The sequence below is a fragment of the Oncorhynchus gorbuscha genome, linkage group LG13 (genome assembly GCF_021184085.1).
Source record: "Oncorhynchus gorbuscha isolate QuinsamMale2020 ecotype Even-year linkage group LG13, OgorEven_v1.0, whole genome shotgun sequence".
NCBI lineage: Eukaryota > Metazoa > Chordata > Actinopteri > Salmoniformes > Salmonidae > Oncorhynchus > Oncorhynchus gorbuscha.
The window spans coordinates 88,063,921-88,080,526 of NC_060185.1; the positions used below are offsets into that span (position 1 = coordinate 88,063,921).

Sequence of the window (16,606 nt, forward strand, 5' to 3'; positions counted from 1 at the left end):
ATTTAGAAAACTTTCTATAAAAAACACAAGAAAACTTTAGTAGCGTTCAGAGAATGTTATAATAACGTTATTTAAAAACATACACATTCCGTTCTCAGCATCAACAACAATTTCTCTATCCTCTATCTTTTTGAGTGTGTTCAGATGTGTTGGCCGCGACCACAGCTGATCTTAATGAGTGTATGTTTCCCTTGAAATGGGGTCTGTTTGAATAGACTAAAATGAAACATGACCTGTTAGCTCCATCCTTGTGGCGCAGTGGAGTAATTCTATGGATAGAGAACATAAGTTCAAGTCTCACTGACGCTGATGCTGTGCCACAATAAAAAAATACATGTGTTTGCATGATTAATAGCTAAGAAAATTAATTTCCATGTGTCCTATCTGTGCTTGGAGTTCAAATTGTATTGGTCACATACACGTATTTAGCAGGTGTAGCAAAATGCTTGTGTTTCTAGCTCCAACAGTGCAGTAATATCTAACAATACACACAAATCTAAAGTAATGGAATTAAGAATATATAAATATTAAGGAGAGCAGTGTCAGAGCGGCATAGACTAACATACAGTAGGATAGAATACAGTATACAGTGCCTTGCGAAAGTATTCGGCCCCCTTGAACTTAGCGACCTTTTGCCACATTTCAGGCTTCAAACATAAAGATATAAAACTGTATTTTTTTGTGAAGAATCAACAACAAGTGGGACACAATCATGAAGTGGAATGACATTTATTGGATATTTCAAACTTTTTTAACAAATCAAAAACTGAAAAATTGGGCGTGCAAAATTATTCTTCTAATTACCTTCTAATAACCTAGAATTTCCGTTCTCAGAACATTAATGAAAACATTCAGGGAACCATAGTAAAACGTTCTCAGAACCTCCTCGCAACCTAAAACTGAACGTTCCCAGAACAGGCAAAATGTTCACTTCAGTTCTCAGAATGTTTAAAAAACGTTCAGTTTTACTTCAGGAAACGCATGACTTCATTCCCACAACCAATAGGTAACTTCAAAGGAACCAAATGTGCTAGCTGAGTCAAGATTAGCCTCTTATCTTGCCTTTTTCTTGTGTTTAAATGTGTTGAATAAACCCGTTTAATCATAGATGAATATCACACAGAAGCCTTGACTGACTAGATTTTTAAATGCAGGGAGTACTGAATGTATACAACACATCTGGTTTGAATTTTGTGCATTATTTACCTGCATGTGTAACTCCACCCATGAATTTCTCAACATCCTTATTTGGGCTGAGAAGGTCTTTAATGCAGTGCCATTTCGTTGAAAAGGCGTGAGATGGGTGTGGTTTACCCACACATATCCAATTAAACACCAGTCATCTGTGGAAAGGGGCGAGGCCGCAGAGGGAAACCCTTGCAGTCTGTGGGTGGGAGTTGGAGGAGGGGGCGGGGTTATGAGTCGGAAGTGTCTCCCTACTGGCCCAGCTGTCATCGACAAGAAGAGACCATTCGTACCGGTTGACTTGGAAATGCAGAAAATTGAAAAAAAGAAGCTGAAATATGGCAACATCTAGGAACCATAAGGACATGACGACAATTTAGAGGTACATAATGCACGATATAGAATCAGTTTCAGAAATGTAATGTCGTACCAGAGAAATGCACTCAGGTTTATACCCGTGGTTTAGAATTGCACAAAAATTATGACGACAACGATTGGTGCTAAGCTATGACATTGAACACACAGGACACGAAACCGAGGAGGTCGTTTAAAGATACACACACCATTTAATACCAGTATCACCGCATATCCAACCCGTGTATCGCTGTCGGTGGAATTTTCGGATACATTGTTTAATTTGTCATCGACATTGTTGCCTATCTGCTTCGATTACTCGTTAGAACGGCTACAATGTATCTACTGTATTAGCTTGTCGGCTATTACCCTAGCCGGGCGGCTTGTATTCGGGGAACTAGGCTACCCTAGATTCAGCATAGACAAGAAACGTCACCAGCATTTTCTTCTTTAACTGGTCGCGACGGAGGAGGTCATTGCAGAAAAAATCTAGATATTCGGTAGGTGTTGGTGTATTTACCTTCATTATAACGCACGAGCATAGACACACACGACACTGCATATAGACCAACACTGATAATCGTAATGTGTTTGATTGACAGGGCACATGTAGCCCAATGCAGCAGCTGTTAGCTTGCTAGCCACATAACGACCTTTGGGAAGAGAAACGTCAACTAATAGCGTAGCCAGTCTGCCTGGTGCTATGTGCTTATACCGCAGCTAACCTACGCAGGTTCACTCAGGTGTTTTCTGTTGTGGCCTGCTAGTGCTACTGCTATGCTAAGTCTGTTATTTTATCATGTAGCCTTGGCCTACTGTGGCTGAGCGAGTCAATGATTTAATCTCATTGTTACATCACTAGCAGTCTGCAGTTGCAGCAAAGTCACTGCAGTTGGGCAAGGCTGGTGTTGTTTTGGATGGCCTGTAGGATCAAATTGTAGAATGATAGCCTTTGTATTTATGTCCCCCCCTCCCATGCCCCTTTCTCTCTCCCCCTCCCTTGCCCCTGTTTCTCCCCCCCTCCCTTGCCCCTGTTTCTCCCCCCTCCCTTGCCCCTGTTTCTCCCCCTCCCTTGCCCCTGTTTCTCCCCCCTCTCGCCCCTGTTCCCCCCCCTCTCACCCCTGTTTCTCCCCTTTTCTCTCACCCCTGTTTCTCCCCCTTTCTCTCGCCCCTGTTTCTCCCCCTTTCTCTCGCCCCTGTTTCTCCCCCTTTCTCTCGCCCCTGTTTCTCCCCCTTTCTCTCGCCCCTGTTTCTCCCCCTTTCTCTCCCCTGTTTCTCCCCCTCTCTCTCCCCTGTTTCTCCCCCTCTCTCTCCCCTGTTTCTCCCCCCTCTCTCGCCCCTGTTTCTCCCCCTCTCTCGCCCCTGTTTCTCCCCCCTCTCTCTCTCGCCCCTGTTTCTCCCCCTCTCTCGCCCCTGTTTCTCCCCCCCCCCCTCTCTCGCCCCTGTTTCTCCCCCCGTTTCTCCTCGACCCCTCTCTCGCCCCCGTCTCTCCCCTCGCCCCCGTCTCTCCCCTGCCCCCCGTCTCTCCCCTCGACCCCGTCTCTCCCCTCGACCCCGTCTCTCCCCTCGACCCCGTCTCTCCCCTCGACCCCGTCTCTCCCCTCGACCCTCTCGACCCCCCCCCCTCCCACCCACCCCTGACCCTCTCTCTCTGGCCTACCCTCAACCCTCTTTCTCCGTCCCTCGACCCTCCACCCCCTCCCTCGATCCTCTCTCTCCCCCTCCCTCGACCCTCTCTCTCCATCCCTCGACCCTACACCCCCCTCCCTCGATCCTCTCTCTCCCCCTCCCTCGACCCTGTCTAGTCCGCTTCTCACCCGTCTCCCCCTTTTTACGTCACCCACTGTTTTCCCTACATCACCTTTCCCTCCCCTTTCTTCTCGCGCATGCCTTCACTCCTGTCCTCTCCCTCACCCCCTTTCTCCCTTCTATTCCTCCCTCTCTCCCACACTCCTCTCCTTCCCTCCACATGTTACACAGTAGGAAATAGGCCTAGAAGACATTGACATAAGAAGAACAAAATTGAGGAGGAAATATTGTCTTTACCCCCGGGATTCATAAATGGACGACTACGGCTTCGGAGTCCTGGTGAAGAATAACGGCAGTGGCAACAAGTCTGCTTTCCCTGTGAGGATCCCCCCTCACCTCCAACCCCAGCCCCCCCACCTCAGTCACCCTGCCAACCCCCCCAGCCCCCCTTCATTCGTCAACAGCACCTCGGCCACCAATGGAGGAGGTAGCGCATGGCTGTTCCCCTCCGTAACACCCCACAGTAACATGCAGGATGAGATCCTTGACTCCGACAAGTCCAAAGCCCTGGACCTCCAGGACCTGCAGGAGAAGGCCCAGCCGCAGGCCCTCTCCCCTGGGCAACAAGAGGCCGGAGGTGGCCTAGGGGAGCTGGATGGAATCCTACCTGAGGACGGCTCACTGGAGAAGGGCTCGTTGGAGACCGGTGGGAAGGAGAAGCTTAGAGGTGGGATGGACTCTCCTCCGGTGTTGGGGGGGGTTTGACTACCAGGATAGCCTGGGGATGGGGACATCCGGAGCCCAATCTACCACCACCTCCTCCTTGACCTCCTTCAACAACTGGTCTCCGACCATACCTTCCAACCCCTCCCCCGTTATCGGCGAGGACGTCGGGGGTGGGTTCTTTGGCCCTGCTGGTTCCAACGCTAACGGACCCCAGATGCTGTTCCAGAACTTCTCCCACCACGCGGGGCCCAGCTTCGGAGGGGCGGGGGGCAGCTTCTCCCCCCAAATCGGCCCGGTCTCCCAGCACCACCCCCTCCCCACCACTACCACCCCCACAACCAGGGGGTCCCCCCTCAGCACCGTCGCTCTCCAGCCTCCCCCCACCCTCCCCAGCCCTCCTTCCCTCCTCACCGCTCTGGAGCTTTCACCCAGCTGCCCCACCTGGCCCCGGCCCAGTCCAAGCCCCCCTCCCCTTGGGGCAGCTACCAGAGCCCTGCCCCCCCCACTTCCACCTCCTGGAGCCCCGGGGGAGGTGGGTACGGTGGCTGGGGAGGGTCACAGGGGGTTCGTGAGTACCGCAGGGGCCTCAATGGAGGGGTGACGGCCCTCAACTCCATCTCACCACTTAAGAAGTCTTTCCCCAACAATCAGGTACTGAACTAGCTAGATATACTGCACACTCTCCTCTAACAACCTGGTACTGAACTCGCTAGATATACTGCACACTCCCATCTAACAACCTGGTACTGAACTAGCTAGATATACTGCACACTCTCCTCTAACAACCTGGTACTGAACTAGCTAGATATACTGCACACTCTCCTCTAACAACCTGGTACTGAACTAGCTAGATATACTGCACACTCCCATCTAACAACCTGCTACTGTTAGATGTATATACTGCACACTCTCCTCTAACAACCTGGTACTGAACTAGCTAGATATACTGCACACTCCCATCTAACAACCTGCTACTGTTAGATGTATATACTGCACACTCCCCTCTAACAACCTGGTACTGTTAGATGTATATACTGCACACTCCCCTCTAACAACCTGGTACAGAACTAGCTAGATATACTGCACACTCTCCTCTAACAACCTGGTACTGAACTAGCTAGATATACTGCACACTCCCATCTAACAACCTGCTACTGTTAGATGTATATACTGCACACTCCCCTCTAACAACCTGGTACTGTTAGATGTATATACTGCACACTCCCCTCTAACAACCTGGTACAGAACTAGCTAGATATACTGCACACTCCCCTCTAACAACCTGGTACAGAACTAGCTAGATATACTGCACACTCCCCTCTAACAACCTGGTACTGAACTAGCTAGATATACTGCACACTCCCATCTAATAACCTGGTACTGAACTAGCTAGATATACTGCACACTCCCATCTAACAACCTGGTACTGAACTAGCTAGATATACTGCACACTCCCCTCTAACAACCTGGTACAGAACTAGCTAGATATACTGCACACTCCCATCTAACAACCTGGTACTGAACTAGCTAGATATACTGCACACTCCCATCTAACAACCTGGTACTGAACTAGCTAGATATACTGCACACTCCCCTCTAACAACCTGGTACTGTTAGATGTATATACTGCACACTCCCCTCTAACAACCTGGTACTGAACTAGCTAGATATACTGCACACTCCCATCTAACAACCTGGTACTGTTAGATGTATATACTGCACACTCCCATCTAACAACCTGGTACTGTTAGATTTATATACTGCACACTCCCATCTAACAACCTGGTACTGAACTAGCTAGATATACTGCACACTCCCATCTAACAACCTGGTACTGTTAGATGTATATACTGCACACTCCCATCTAACAACCTGGTACTGAACTAGCTAGATATACTGCACACTCCCATCTAACAACCTGCTACTGTTAGATGTACAGTTGAAGTCGGAAGTTTACATACTTAGGTTGGAGTCTTTAAAACTTGTTTTTCAACCACCAAACTATAGTTTTGACAAGTTGGTTAGGGCATCCACTTTGTGCATGACACAAGGATTTTTTCCAACAAATGTTTAGACTGATTTAATTCACTGTTTAACAATTCCAGTGGGTCAGCAGTTTACATACACTAAGTTGACTGTGCCTTTAAACAGCTTGGAAAATTATAGAAAATGATGTCATGGCTTTAGAAGCTTCTGATAGGCTAATTGACATAAATTGAGTCAATTGTAGGTTGTACCTGTGGATGTATTTCAAGGCCTACTTTCAAACTCAGTGCCTCTTTGCTTGACATCATGGGAAAATCTAAAGAAATCAGCCAAGACCTCAGAAAGAGAATTGTAGACCCCCACAAGTCTGGTTCATCCTTGGGAGCAATTTCCAAACGACTGAAGTTACCACGTTGATCTGTACAAACAATAGTACGCAAGTATAAACACCATGGGACCACGCAGCCGTCATACCGCTCAGGAAGGAGACGTGTTCTGTCTCCTAGAGATGAACGTACTTTGGTGTGAAAAGTGCAAATCAATCTCAGAAGAACAGCAAAGGACCTTGTGAAGATTATGGAGGAAACTGTTACAAAAGTATCTATATCCACAGTAAAACGAGTTCTATATCGGCATAACCTGAAAGGCCGCTCCGCAAGGAAGAAACCACTGTTCAAAATCAGCCATTAAAAAAACAGACTATGGTTTGCAACTGGGGACATGGGGACAAAGATGATACTTTTTGGAGAAATGTCTTCTGGTCTGATGAAACAAAAATAGAAGTGTTTAACCATAATGACCATTGTTATGTTTGGAGGAAAAATGGGGAGGCTTGCAAGCCGACGGTCACTATCTCAACCATGAAGCACGGGGGTGGTAGCAGCATGTTGTGGGGCTGCTTTGCTGCAGGAGGGACTGGTGCACTTCTCAAAATAGATGGCATCATGAGAAGGGAAAATTAGGTGGATATACTGGAACAACATCTCAAGACATCAGTCAGGAAGTTAAAGCTTGGTCGCAAATGGGTCTTCCAAATGGACAATGACCCCAAGCATACTTCCAAAGTTGTGGCAAAATGGCTTAAGGACAACAAAGTCGAGGTATTGGTGTGGCCATCACAAAGCCCTGACGTCAATCCTATAGAAAATTTGTGGGCAGAACTGGAAAAGTGTGTGCGAGCAAGGAGGCTTACAAACCTGACTCAGTTACACCAGCTCTGTTTGGAGGAATGGGCCAAAATTCACCCAACGTATTGTGGGAAGCTTGTCGAAGGCTACCTGAAACATTTGACCCAAGTTAAACAATTTAAAGGCAATGCTACCAGATACTAACTTGGTGTATGTAAACTTCTGACCCACTGGGAATGTGATGAAAGAAATAAAGAATTATCTCTACTATTATTCAGACATTTCACATTCTTAAAATAAAGTGGTGATCCTAACTGGCCTTAGACAGGGAATTTTTTCAGTGTCAGGAATTGTGAGAAATTGATTTGAAATGTATTTGGCTAAGGTGACTAGTAACCTTCAGACTACAACTGTATATGACACACCTCATACCTGTTAAGACCAGATGTCCCAAAGGCCTCAGACTGAGTAGATTAACCATATTCATATAACAGCCTACAATGAACTAGTCAATGATTTTTCTTTAATTTCAATGTTTTGCCAAACTCCAGTGGTGCTTGGTTTAGTTGCTTATAATATAATTTATTCGCGACTGCAGTCCATAAAATGAACTCTCATGTGCTTCAATGGTACGATCACATGGTACTGTTATATAATATTGTCCTATCTTCCAGGTGCCCTCTCAGAAGTATCCTCGTAATAACTCTGGGTTCAACCAAAAGGCCTGGATGGAAGACAGCATGAGTCGCACTGACAACTTCCCTTTCCAGGTGAGAGAAGTGATGAGCAAACTGTAGAGAGAAAATATATTTATCCACCCTTATAGGACAATGAAAATGGACTTCAAACATGTTTCTATATTGTTGAAACCAACATGTGCAGCTTTGTATAAAGGCATTTTTGACACAAGTGTCAGAGCCAAATTATATGTTCTGATATGCACAATACAGTACACAAAGTAAATGAGAAGAGCAAATATGATCTAGTTACTAGTAAGTAGAGCATCTGATAACATCAATGACAATTAGGCCAACAACTTTGTTCATGATGAAATCCACAGTAACTATGTATGTAGTCTGTGAATGTGGTGCTAAGCGTACGCCATGAGGAAGCCTAATCCGGTAATCAGTGTACACCCAAAATAGCACCATACTCCCTGTTTTTGTGCACTACTTTAAATCAGAGCCTGGTCAAAGGTAGTGCACTATACAGGGAATTGGGTGCCATTTGGTACGGAAACTTCAGCCTTCTTTCGTTTAGAGATGCAGCACGTTAAATACGGAAACCCCAGCCTCCTCCTGTTGTTAGAGATGCCACAACGCTTGTATGACAAATATTGACATACTGTCATCTCACTTCTGCAGGCGTTGGCCCTGTTTGAATACATAAAGAAGGCCCTGTTTGAATACATAAAGAAGGCCCTGTTTGAATACATAAAGAAGGCCCTGTTTGAATACATAAAGAAGGCCCTGTTTGAATACATAAAGAAGGCCCTGTTTGAATACATAAAGAAGGCCCTGTTTGAATACATAAAGAAGGCCCTGTTTGAATACATAAAGAAGGCCCTGTTTGAATACATAAAGAAGGCCCTGTTTGAATACATAAAGAAGGCCCTGTTTGAATACATAAAGAAGGCCCTGTTTGAATACATAAAGAAGGCCCTGTTTGAATACATAAAGAAGGCCCTGTTTGAATACATAAAGAAGGCCCTGTTTGAATACATAAAGAAGGCCCTGTTTGAATACATAAAGAAGGCCCTGTTTGAATACATAAAGAAGGCCCTGTTTGAATACATAAAGAAGGCCCTGTTTGAATACATAAAGAAGGCATACATCCTTTCTTCTTTGAGGTAAACGCAGATCTGACATGACCTGGATTGGCTAAAGCAGTCGGGTGTAAGTCTAGCTTTTCCAGTCACACACAGATTGGTGATTACTTCAAGGAAGGGATTATTTGAAAAGCAGTCAGTGTCTATCTACAGAGACGGGCATGTGACACAAGCTGTAGATGGCCTACATCTGGAGATATCTTTGTAGAATCACAGAAATACATTTTGGTGGTAGTTTGTTTGATAAGCGTCACCACAGAACGTCTCTGTGAATGTGTAACTGTTTAGGTCTAAAGTACCAGGACAACATAGTTCTCATCTATTAACAAAGCAAAACGGTGTCAAGGGTCTAGATTAGAACCTACCACGGGTTCTAGCGTCAGAATGGTTCTGTGTTCCTGTTCTTAGAACACTGCAGGCTAATCATCGTGTTCCCTGTCTCTGTGTCTCTCAGCAGGAGAGAACCCGTTCCTTTGATGGCTTCAGCATGCACTCCCTGGAGAACAGTCTGATTGATATTATGAGGGCTGAACAGGATTCATTGAAAGGTGGGTTTCTCTGTTTCTCGCAGGATGAAGAAACACCCTGGGTCTGTATTCACAAAGCATCTCAGAATGAGTGCTGTTCTTGAATGAGTTTTTTTTCTTTTAGAAAAATAATGAATATGATTATATGTACAAGGGGGACCTGATCCTAGATGCTTTGACTATAGGCCCTGGTATTCTATAATACTCCACGAACAATGAGGAAATATGAGCTGAACATACAGTAATGGCATATTTTCAATTTAGAGACAGTGCAGGATAGAGTTGAAATGGCTATACTCTGTCTAAACCTGCTCAATCACACACGCTTACCTGTTTAAGTACTGCTGACACTTTGATCCATGCTCCACTCTCCGTTCTCTCCACCACCATGAATTAAACATGTGGGTTACGTTTTGTCGCATACCATCTCTGAAGACATGTTTTATAAGTCAAGACCCAGACTGCTCTTCAGAAAGAGTTTGTCACTATGTTAATTCAGGCCAGTCCATCACTTATTTCCCCCCTCTGATCATGTATCGCTATCTGTTGGCTGTTAAGTCAGAGTTCTCTGGACGCTTTGATGGTTCTGCTGCTCATCTCAATTCTCATTCTCTTCGGTACATCACAGAACGGCTACAGTTGTTTAAATGTGGTGGCTAAATGGAGTGAGAAGGCAAAATAATGTGCATATTCTAACTGACTTCGGTCTCTTCCTCTCCAGGTCGCTATGGTTTCTCTCACCATGGCGGAGATGGGTCTTTGCCCATGAATGGTATGGAAATGTTATATTTTGCAAGTACAATAAAGTTTATAGCTTAGTTCAATCACTCACAATACAGGTAGTCAATTGGATGCAAGTTGTTCATGGTGTACATTATTTTAGAACCCTGTGCTGTTCAGAGTTGGTATAAAGGTTGTTGTCTCTTGTTTTACATGCAGCTAGGAGCTATGGCAGACGACGAGGTAAAGCCAAACCCAAAATGTCTTCATGTTTTAGCCTAAGTCATGTCATTATTTGCAAAGCAGCCATTAAACAGTACATGCTGTCTGTCTGGTTTGGCCTCTGTGTCTGGGGGAATAGGGTGCCATTTCAGATGTCTTGTCCGTGTTTACCTCTTAAATTCGGACTGTTCACTAGTCACTGAACCGGCAGAGGAAGACTTCAAGTCCCTAGGGAGGATTTGAAATTAATCTAATAAAAAAAATCTAAATAAAATTGATTAATTCTATAAAGCATTTAAAAACTTCCATGTAGATTATGTGGCCTACTGCTCTGTGTTGCTTTATATACTTAACATGAAGTGTTGAAATGGATTTCCAGGTTGTCTTTATTGCAGTTGTGCTGACTGACCATCTCACACATTGCTATATTAATAATGTTCAACACGTGTTTGCTGTGAAATCTGATCATATGTACAGTGTAACAGCAAAAAGGATGAGCTGACATGATTGTCGGGTGCCTGTTTCCTGCTGGGTTTTTATGACCTGGCTGTGGTGGCTTGTCACTAGACTTTACCAAAGTGCTTGCGGAAATCGTGATTGGTTTCATGATCATGGTTCTCTTTTGTCTTCTTCACAATGAAACATTGCTTTGAGTTAATTTGATTTCAATCAATGTACTGGAATTTTATTGTAGGTGTATTTATTTGGGTACAATCATACCCTTTTTTGACAACTGAGTCAAACAGAGCTGAGCCAACCTCTACAGAGCTGGCCTGGTTAAATCCAAGCTCTACAGAGCTGGCCTGGTTAAATCCAAGCTCTACAGAGCTGGCCTGGTTAAATCCAAGCTCTACAGAGCTGGCCTGGTTAAATCCAAGCTCTACAGAACTGGCCTGGTTAAATCCAAGCTCTACAGAGCTGGCCTGGTTAAATCCAAGCTCTACAGAGCTGGCCTGGTTAAATCCAAGCTCTACAGAGCTGGCCTGGTTAAATCCAAGCTCTACAGAGCTGGCCTGGTTAAATCCAAGCTCTACAGAGCTGGCCTGGTTAAATCCAAGCTCTACAGAGCTGGCCTGGTTAAATCCAAGCTCTACAGAGCTGGCCTGGTTAAATCCAAGCTCTACAGAGCTGGCCTGGTTAAACATCCACAATAGTTGTTGAAAAGGACAATGTGAAAATGAATTATCGGAGCCAGCACAGTATGGTTTGAATTTTTTTTTTATTATAACCACAAATAGGTGCTAAGTGGCAAAGAAATGTCCAGACACTCGTGTTTGGTTTGAAAGTTAAAAAGCCTTTAATGTATGAGACATTAAAATACTTCAATGTATATCAGCTTACGTCTTCATCAGGGTGTCTGGGTTAGTACGGTTTGGGTTGGCAACATGGTGTGAAATAAGTCCAGGGTGTCTGGGTTAGTACGGTTTGGGTTGGCAACATGGTGTGAAATAAGTCCAGGGTGTCTGGGTTAGTACGGTTTGGGTTGGCAACATGGTGTGAAATAAGTCCAGGATGTCTGGGTTAGTACGGTTTGGGTTGGCAACATGGTGTGAAATAAGTCCAGGGTGTCTGGGTTAGTCCGGTTTGGGTTGGCAACATGGTGTGAAATAAGTATCTCATCTCTACCGATCTATCTCTCTGCCCTCCAGGTCACTCTAACCTGTTTCCCATGGAGGACGAGCGGTCCTTCGGAGAGGACGAGTCAGGTGACCAGGGACTTCCTGGTTTAGGATCCGCCCACTGTTTCCCACACCTCAACGGAGAGCGAGTGGAGAGATACTCACGCAAGGTGTTTGTGGGAGGACTGCCCCCCGATATAGATGAAGGTATTGATCAATGAACAGAATAATACACCTTTTACAATGTAGTTCTGAGTTAAAGACGATGAGAGGTGTCTCTTTTCTTTGTTAATGGGTCCCGATGTGATGTCAGAGGCATGAAGGCTATGTGCTACAACTACAGGGTCCTGAAGAGCCTGTGTAGCTGACTATCTTTGACTCTTTCATTCTCAGATGAGATCACCGCCAGTTTCCGCCGGTTCGGTCACCTGTTTGTTGATTGGCCCCACAAAGCTGAGAGCAAGTCCTATTTCCCACCCAAAGGTGAGTCTGATATGGTCACATTGGCCAGGAAATACTCTAGGCCCGAGGCATGACGGGGAACCTCTGGGCCCGAGGCATGACGGGGAACCTCTGGGCCCGAGGCATGACGGGGAACCTCTGGGCCCGAGGCATGACGGGGAACCTCTGGGCCCGAGGCATGACGGGGAACCTCTGGGCCCGAGGCATGACGGGGAACCTCTGGGCCCGAGGCATGACGGGGAACCTCTGGGCCCGAGGCATGACGGAACCTCTGGGCCCGAGGCATGACGGGGAACCTCTGGGCCCGAGGCATGACGGGGAACCTCTGGGCCCGAGGCATGACGGGGAACCTCTGGGCCCGAGGCATGACGGAACCTCTGGGGGAACCTCTGGGCCCGAGGCATGACGGGGAACCTCTGGGCCCGAGGCATGACGGGGAACCTCTGGGCCCGAGGCATGACGGGGACTAGATGGTCATGAGTATTGAGCTCTTTCTTTCCCTCTAGGTTATGCATTCTTACTGTTCCAAGACGAGAGCTCTGTCCAGGCTCTGATCGATGCCTGTATCGAGGAGGATGGCAAGCTCTACCTCTGTGTCTCCAGCCCCACCATCAAGGACAAGCCTGTGAGTGGAGCTTGACGTGTCTGTGTGTGACACACGAGCCAGTCTGTCTTGGTGGGAGTTGTCTGTCCTCCTTGTCAGTCTCGCACTGCTGGTAAATGGTTGTGAGATCTCCCCAGTCCAGTCACCTAGTTCAGCCCGGCCCAGTCCAGTCACCTAGTTCAGCCCGGCCCTGCCCAGTCCACTCACCTAGTTCAGCCCTGTCCTGTCCAGTCCACTCACCTAGTTCAGCCCTGTCCTGTCCAGTCCACTCACCTAGTTCAGCCCTGCCCTGTCCAGTCCACACACCAAGTTCAGCCCTGCCCTGTCCAGTCCACTCACCAAGTTCAGCCCTGCCCTGCCCTGCCCTGTCCAGTCCACTCACCAAGTTCAGCCCTGCCCTGCCCTGTCCTGTCCAGTCCACTCACCTAGTTCAGCCCTGCCCTGTCCAGTCCACACACCTAGTTCAGCCCTGCCCTGTCCAGTCCACTCACCAAGTTCAGCCCTGCCCTGCCCTGCCCTGTCCAGTCCACTCACCAAGTTCAGCCCTGCCCTGCCCTGTCCTGTCCAGTCCACTCACCTAGTTCAGCCCTGCCCTGTCCAGTCCACTCACCAAGTTCAGCCCTGCCCTGTCCAGTCCACTCACCAAGTTCAGCCCTGCCCTGTCCTGCCCAGTCCACTCACCTAGTTCGGCCCGGCCCTGCCCAGTCCACTCACCTAGTTCGGCCCGGCCCTGCCCAGTCCACTCACCTAGTTCGGCCCGGCCCTGCCCAGTCCACTCACCTAGTTCGGCCCGGCCCTGCCCAGTCCACTCACCTAGTTCGGCCCGGCCCTGCCCAGTCCACTCACCTAGTTCGGCCCGGCCCTGCCCAGTCCACTCACCTAGTTCGGCCCGGCCCAGTCCACTCACCTAGTTCGGCCCGGCCCAGTCCACTCACCTAGTTCGGCCCGGCCCAGTCCACTCACCTAGTCCACTCGGCCCGGCCCAGTCCACTCACCTAGTTCGGCCCGGCCCTGCCCAGTCCACTCACCTAGTTCGGCCCGGCCCAGTCCACTCACCTAGTTCGGCCCGGCCCAGTCCACTCACCTAGTTCGGCCCGGCCCAGTCCACTCACCTAGTTCGGCCCGGCCCAGTCCACTCACCTAGTTCGGCCCGGCCCAGTCCACTCACCTAGTTCGGCCCGGCCCAGTCCACTCAGTCCACTCGCCTAGTTCGGCCCGGCCCAGTCCACTCGCCTAGTTCGGCCCGGCCCAGTCCACTCACCTAGTTCGGCCCGTCCACTCGCCCAGTCCACTCACCTAGTTCGGCCCGGCCCAGTCCACTCACCTAGTTCGGCCCGGCCCAGTCCACTCACCTAGTTCGGCCCGGCCCAGTCCACTCACCTAGTTCGGCCCGGCCCAGTCCACTCACCTAGTTCGGCCCGGCCCAGTCCACTCTGCTCACCTCATTCACATCTAGTTGTAGGGACATTGAAAGAGTTACAAACATATTGAAATTTGTTGTCATTTTCTAGATGTTATATGAGTGTTACCTGAATGTTGTCTGGCCGTTCCTCTAGGTCCAGATCCGTCCCTGGAACCTGAACGACAGTGACTTTGTGATGGATGGCTCTCAGCCTCTGGACCCCAGGAAGACCATCTTCGTAGGGGGGGTGCCACGTCCTCTTCGTGCAGGTACTGGACTGTGATTCTGTGTGTGTGTGTGTGTGTGTGTGTGTGTGTGTGTGTGTGTGTGTGTGTGTGTGTGTGTGTGTGTGTGTGTGTGTGTGTGTGTGTGTGTGTGTGTGTGTGTGTGTGTGTGTGTGTGTGTGTGTGTGTGTGTGTGTGTGTGTGTGTGTGTGTGTGTGTGTGTGTGTGTGTGTGTGTGTGTGTGTGTGTGTGTGTGTGAGAGAGAGACTCTGAGCTACAGTAATGCCCAGGCTTTAGCTCAGTAGGCTAACACTGTCTGACAGACCCAGCCAGCCACATCATCCTATATGTGTTAATGTTCCAGTGGAGCTGGCCATGATAATGGATCGTCTGTATGGAGGAGTGTGTTACGCTGGCATCGACACAGACCCTGAGCTGAAGTACCCTAAAGGAGCGGGCCGTGTGGCATTCTCCAATCAGCAGAGCTACATCGCTGCAATCAGCGCTCGATTCGTTCAGCTGCAGCACGGCGAGATCGACAAACGGGTGAGTCAGTCTGGTCTGTGGTAGTTTAGCGGGGCCACATACGCTGTGCATTTTGTCCAGGAGAAGAACCATCGAGACCTCACACGAACAATAGCTAAGCTACAAAATGGAGCTGAGCTTTTCCCCTCTGGTTTCTCTCTTGTCCCATTCCATCTGGGTATGTTTCATCTCCTCTTTCTCCCCCAGGTGGAAGTGAAGCCATATGTGCTGGATGACCAGCTGTGTGATGAGTGCCAGGGGACACGCTGTGGGGGGAAGTTCGCTCCCTTCTTCTGCGCAAACGTCACCTGTCTCCAGTACTACTGTGAGTACTGCTGGGCCGCCATCCACTCCCGTGCCGGACGAGAGTTCCACAAGCCACTGGTCAAGGAGGGGGGGAGACCGGCCCCGACACATATCCTTCAGGTGGAATTAGGGAGGAGGACGGGTTATGTTGTAGAAAATAAATGCACTTTTCTTTTTGCTGGTTCCTATTTAGTTTCAAAATGAAAAAAGAAACTTAAAAGCTTAATTTAATCTTTTTTTTTATCAGACTTTCTTCTAAGACAAGTAAATGCTAAGAAGTAAAACGAAGTGAAAGAAATCCCGTTTTGAATTTAAGTTAAGGTGTGCATGAGTACTTGGATGCATTATTAGATATGAAAAGAAATGTTTCTTCTGACTTGACTGTACTTTTCTCTCATTAGCTGGCGAAGCTGCTTACATTTGTTGTCAAGAGTAACATATATCAAATTTGAGTGAGCTATGTGCTGCACCTCAATCAGTATATTAACTAGGACAGTTGCGTTTTAAAGGGTGCACTTATTTTGTTACTTTACGCATGCAGGATTAGATTTATAATTGTATCGTTAACCAAAGGTTGAGAGCAACTGGTCAGGTTAAAGTTCAATAGTCAAAGAAATCCACTGCAGAAGGGCAGACCGACAATTCCCTTCGTCATAAATAAACTGTTCAGAGTACAAACAGGATTATTTCAGAAAAATTATCCCCTCGGTATAGGGCCTGACATCGATAACTGGTATGTGTTTCTAGATCATGGTTTAAATTGACTCTTTGTAGCCAAAATGGGCACACCAAAGGTTGGCCTAAAAACAAGTGATCAAAGCCAGTTGATTATCTGAGGGGTTTAAGGACTATAAGACTCCATTTTCAGGTTCAGGAGGTCAATAAGGCTAGTGCCGTTTTAAGTTGTGAAATTGAGGAGAGGGGAGAAACAGTCTTTGGAAAGACACTTTCAGCTCATAAAGACTACAGCCCTAGCTGTCTCTGCAGGGCTCCGGTATTGGCACTAGTATTAGCTCACTTTATATTGTCAGGGATATTAG

General features: G+C 47.6%; 1 pseudogene; it reads left to right on the plus strand.

Annotated features, from left to right (window-relative positions):
• The first annotated feature begins 1,427 nt into the window (after window positions 1-1,427).
• LOC123993655 lies at window positions 1,428-15,840 on the plus strand (annotated as a pseudogene).
• The last annotated feature ends 766 nt before the right edge of the window (window positions 15,841-16,606 follow it).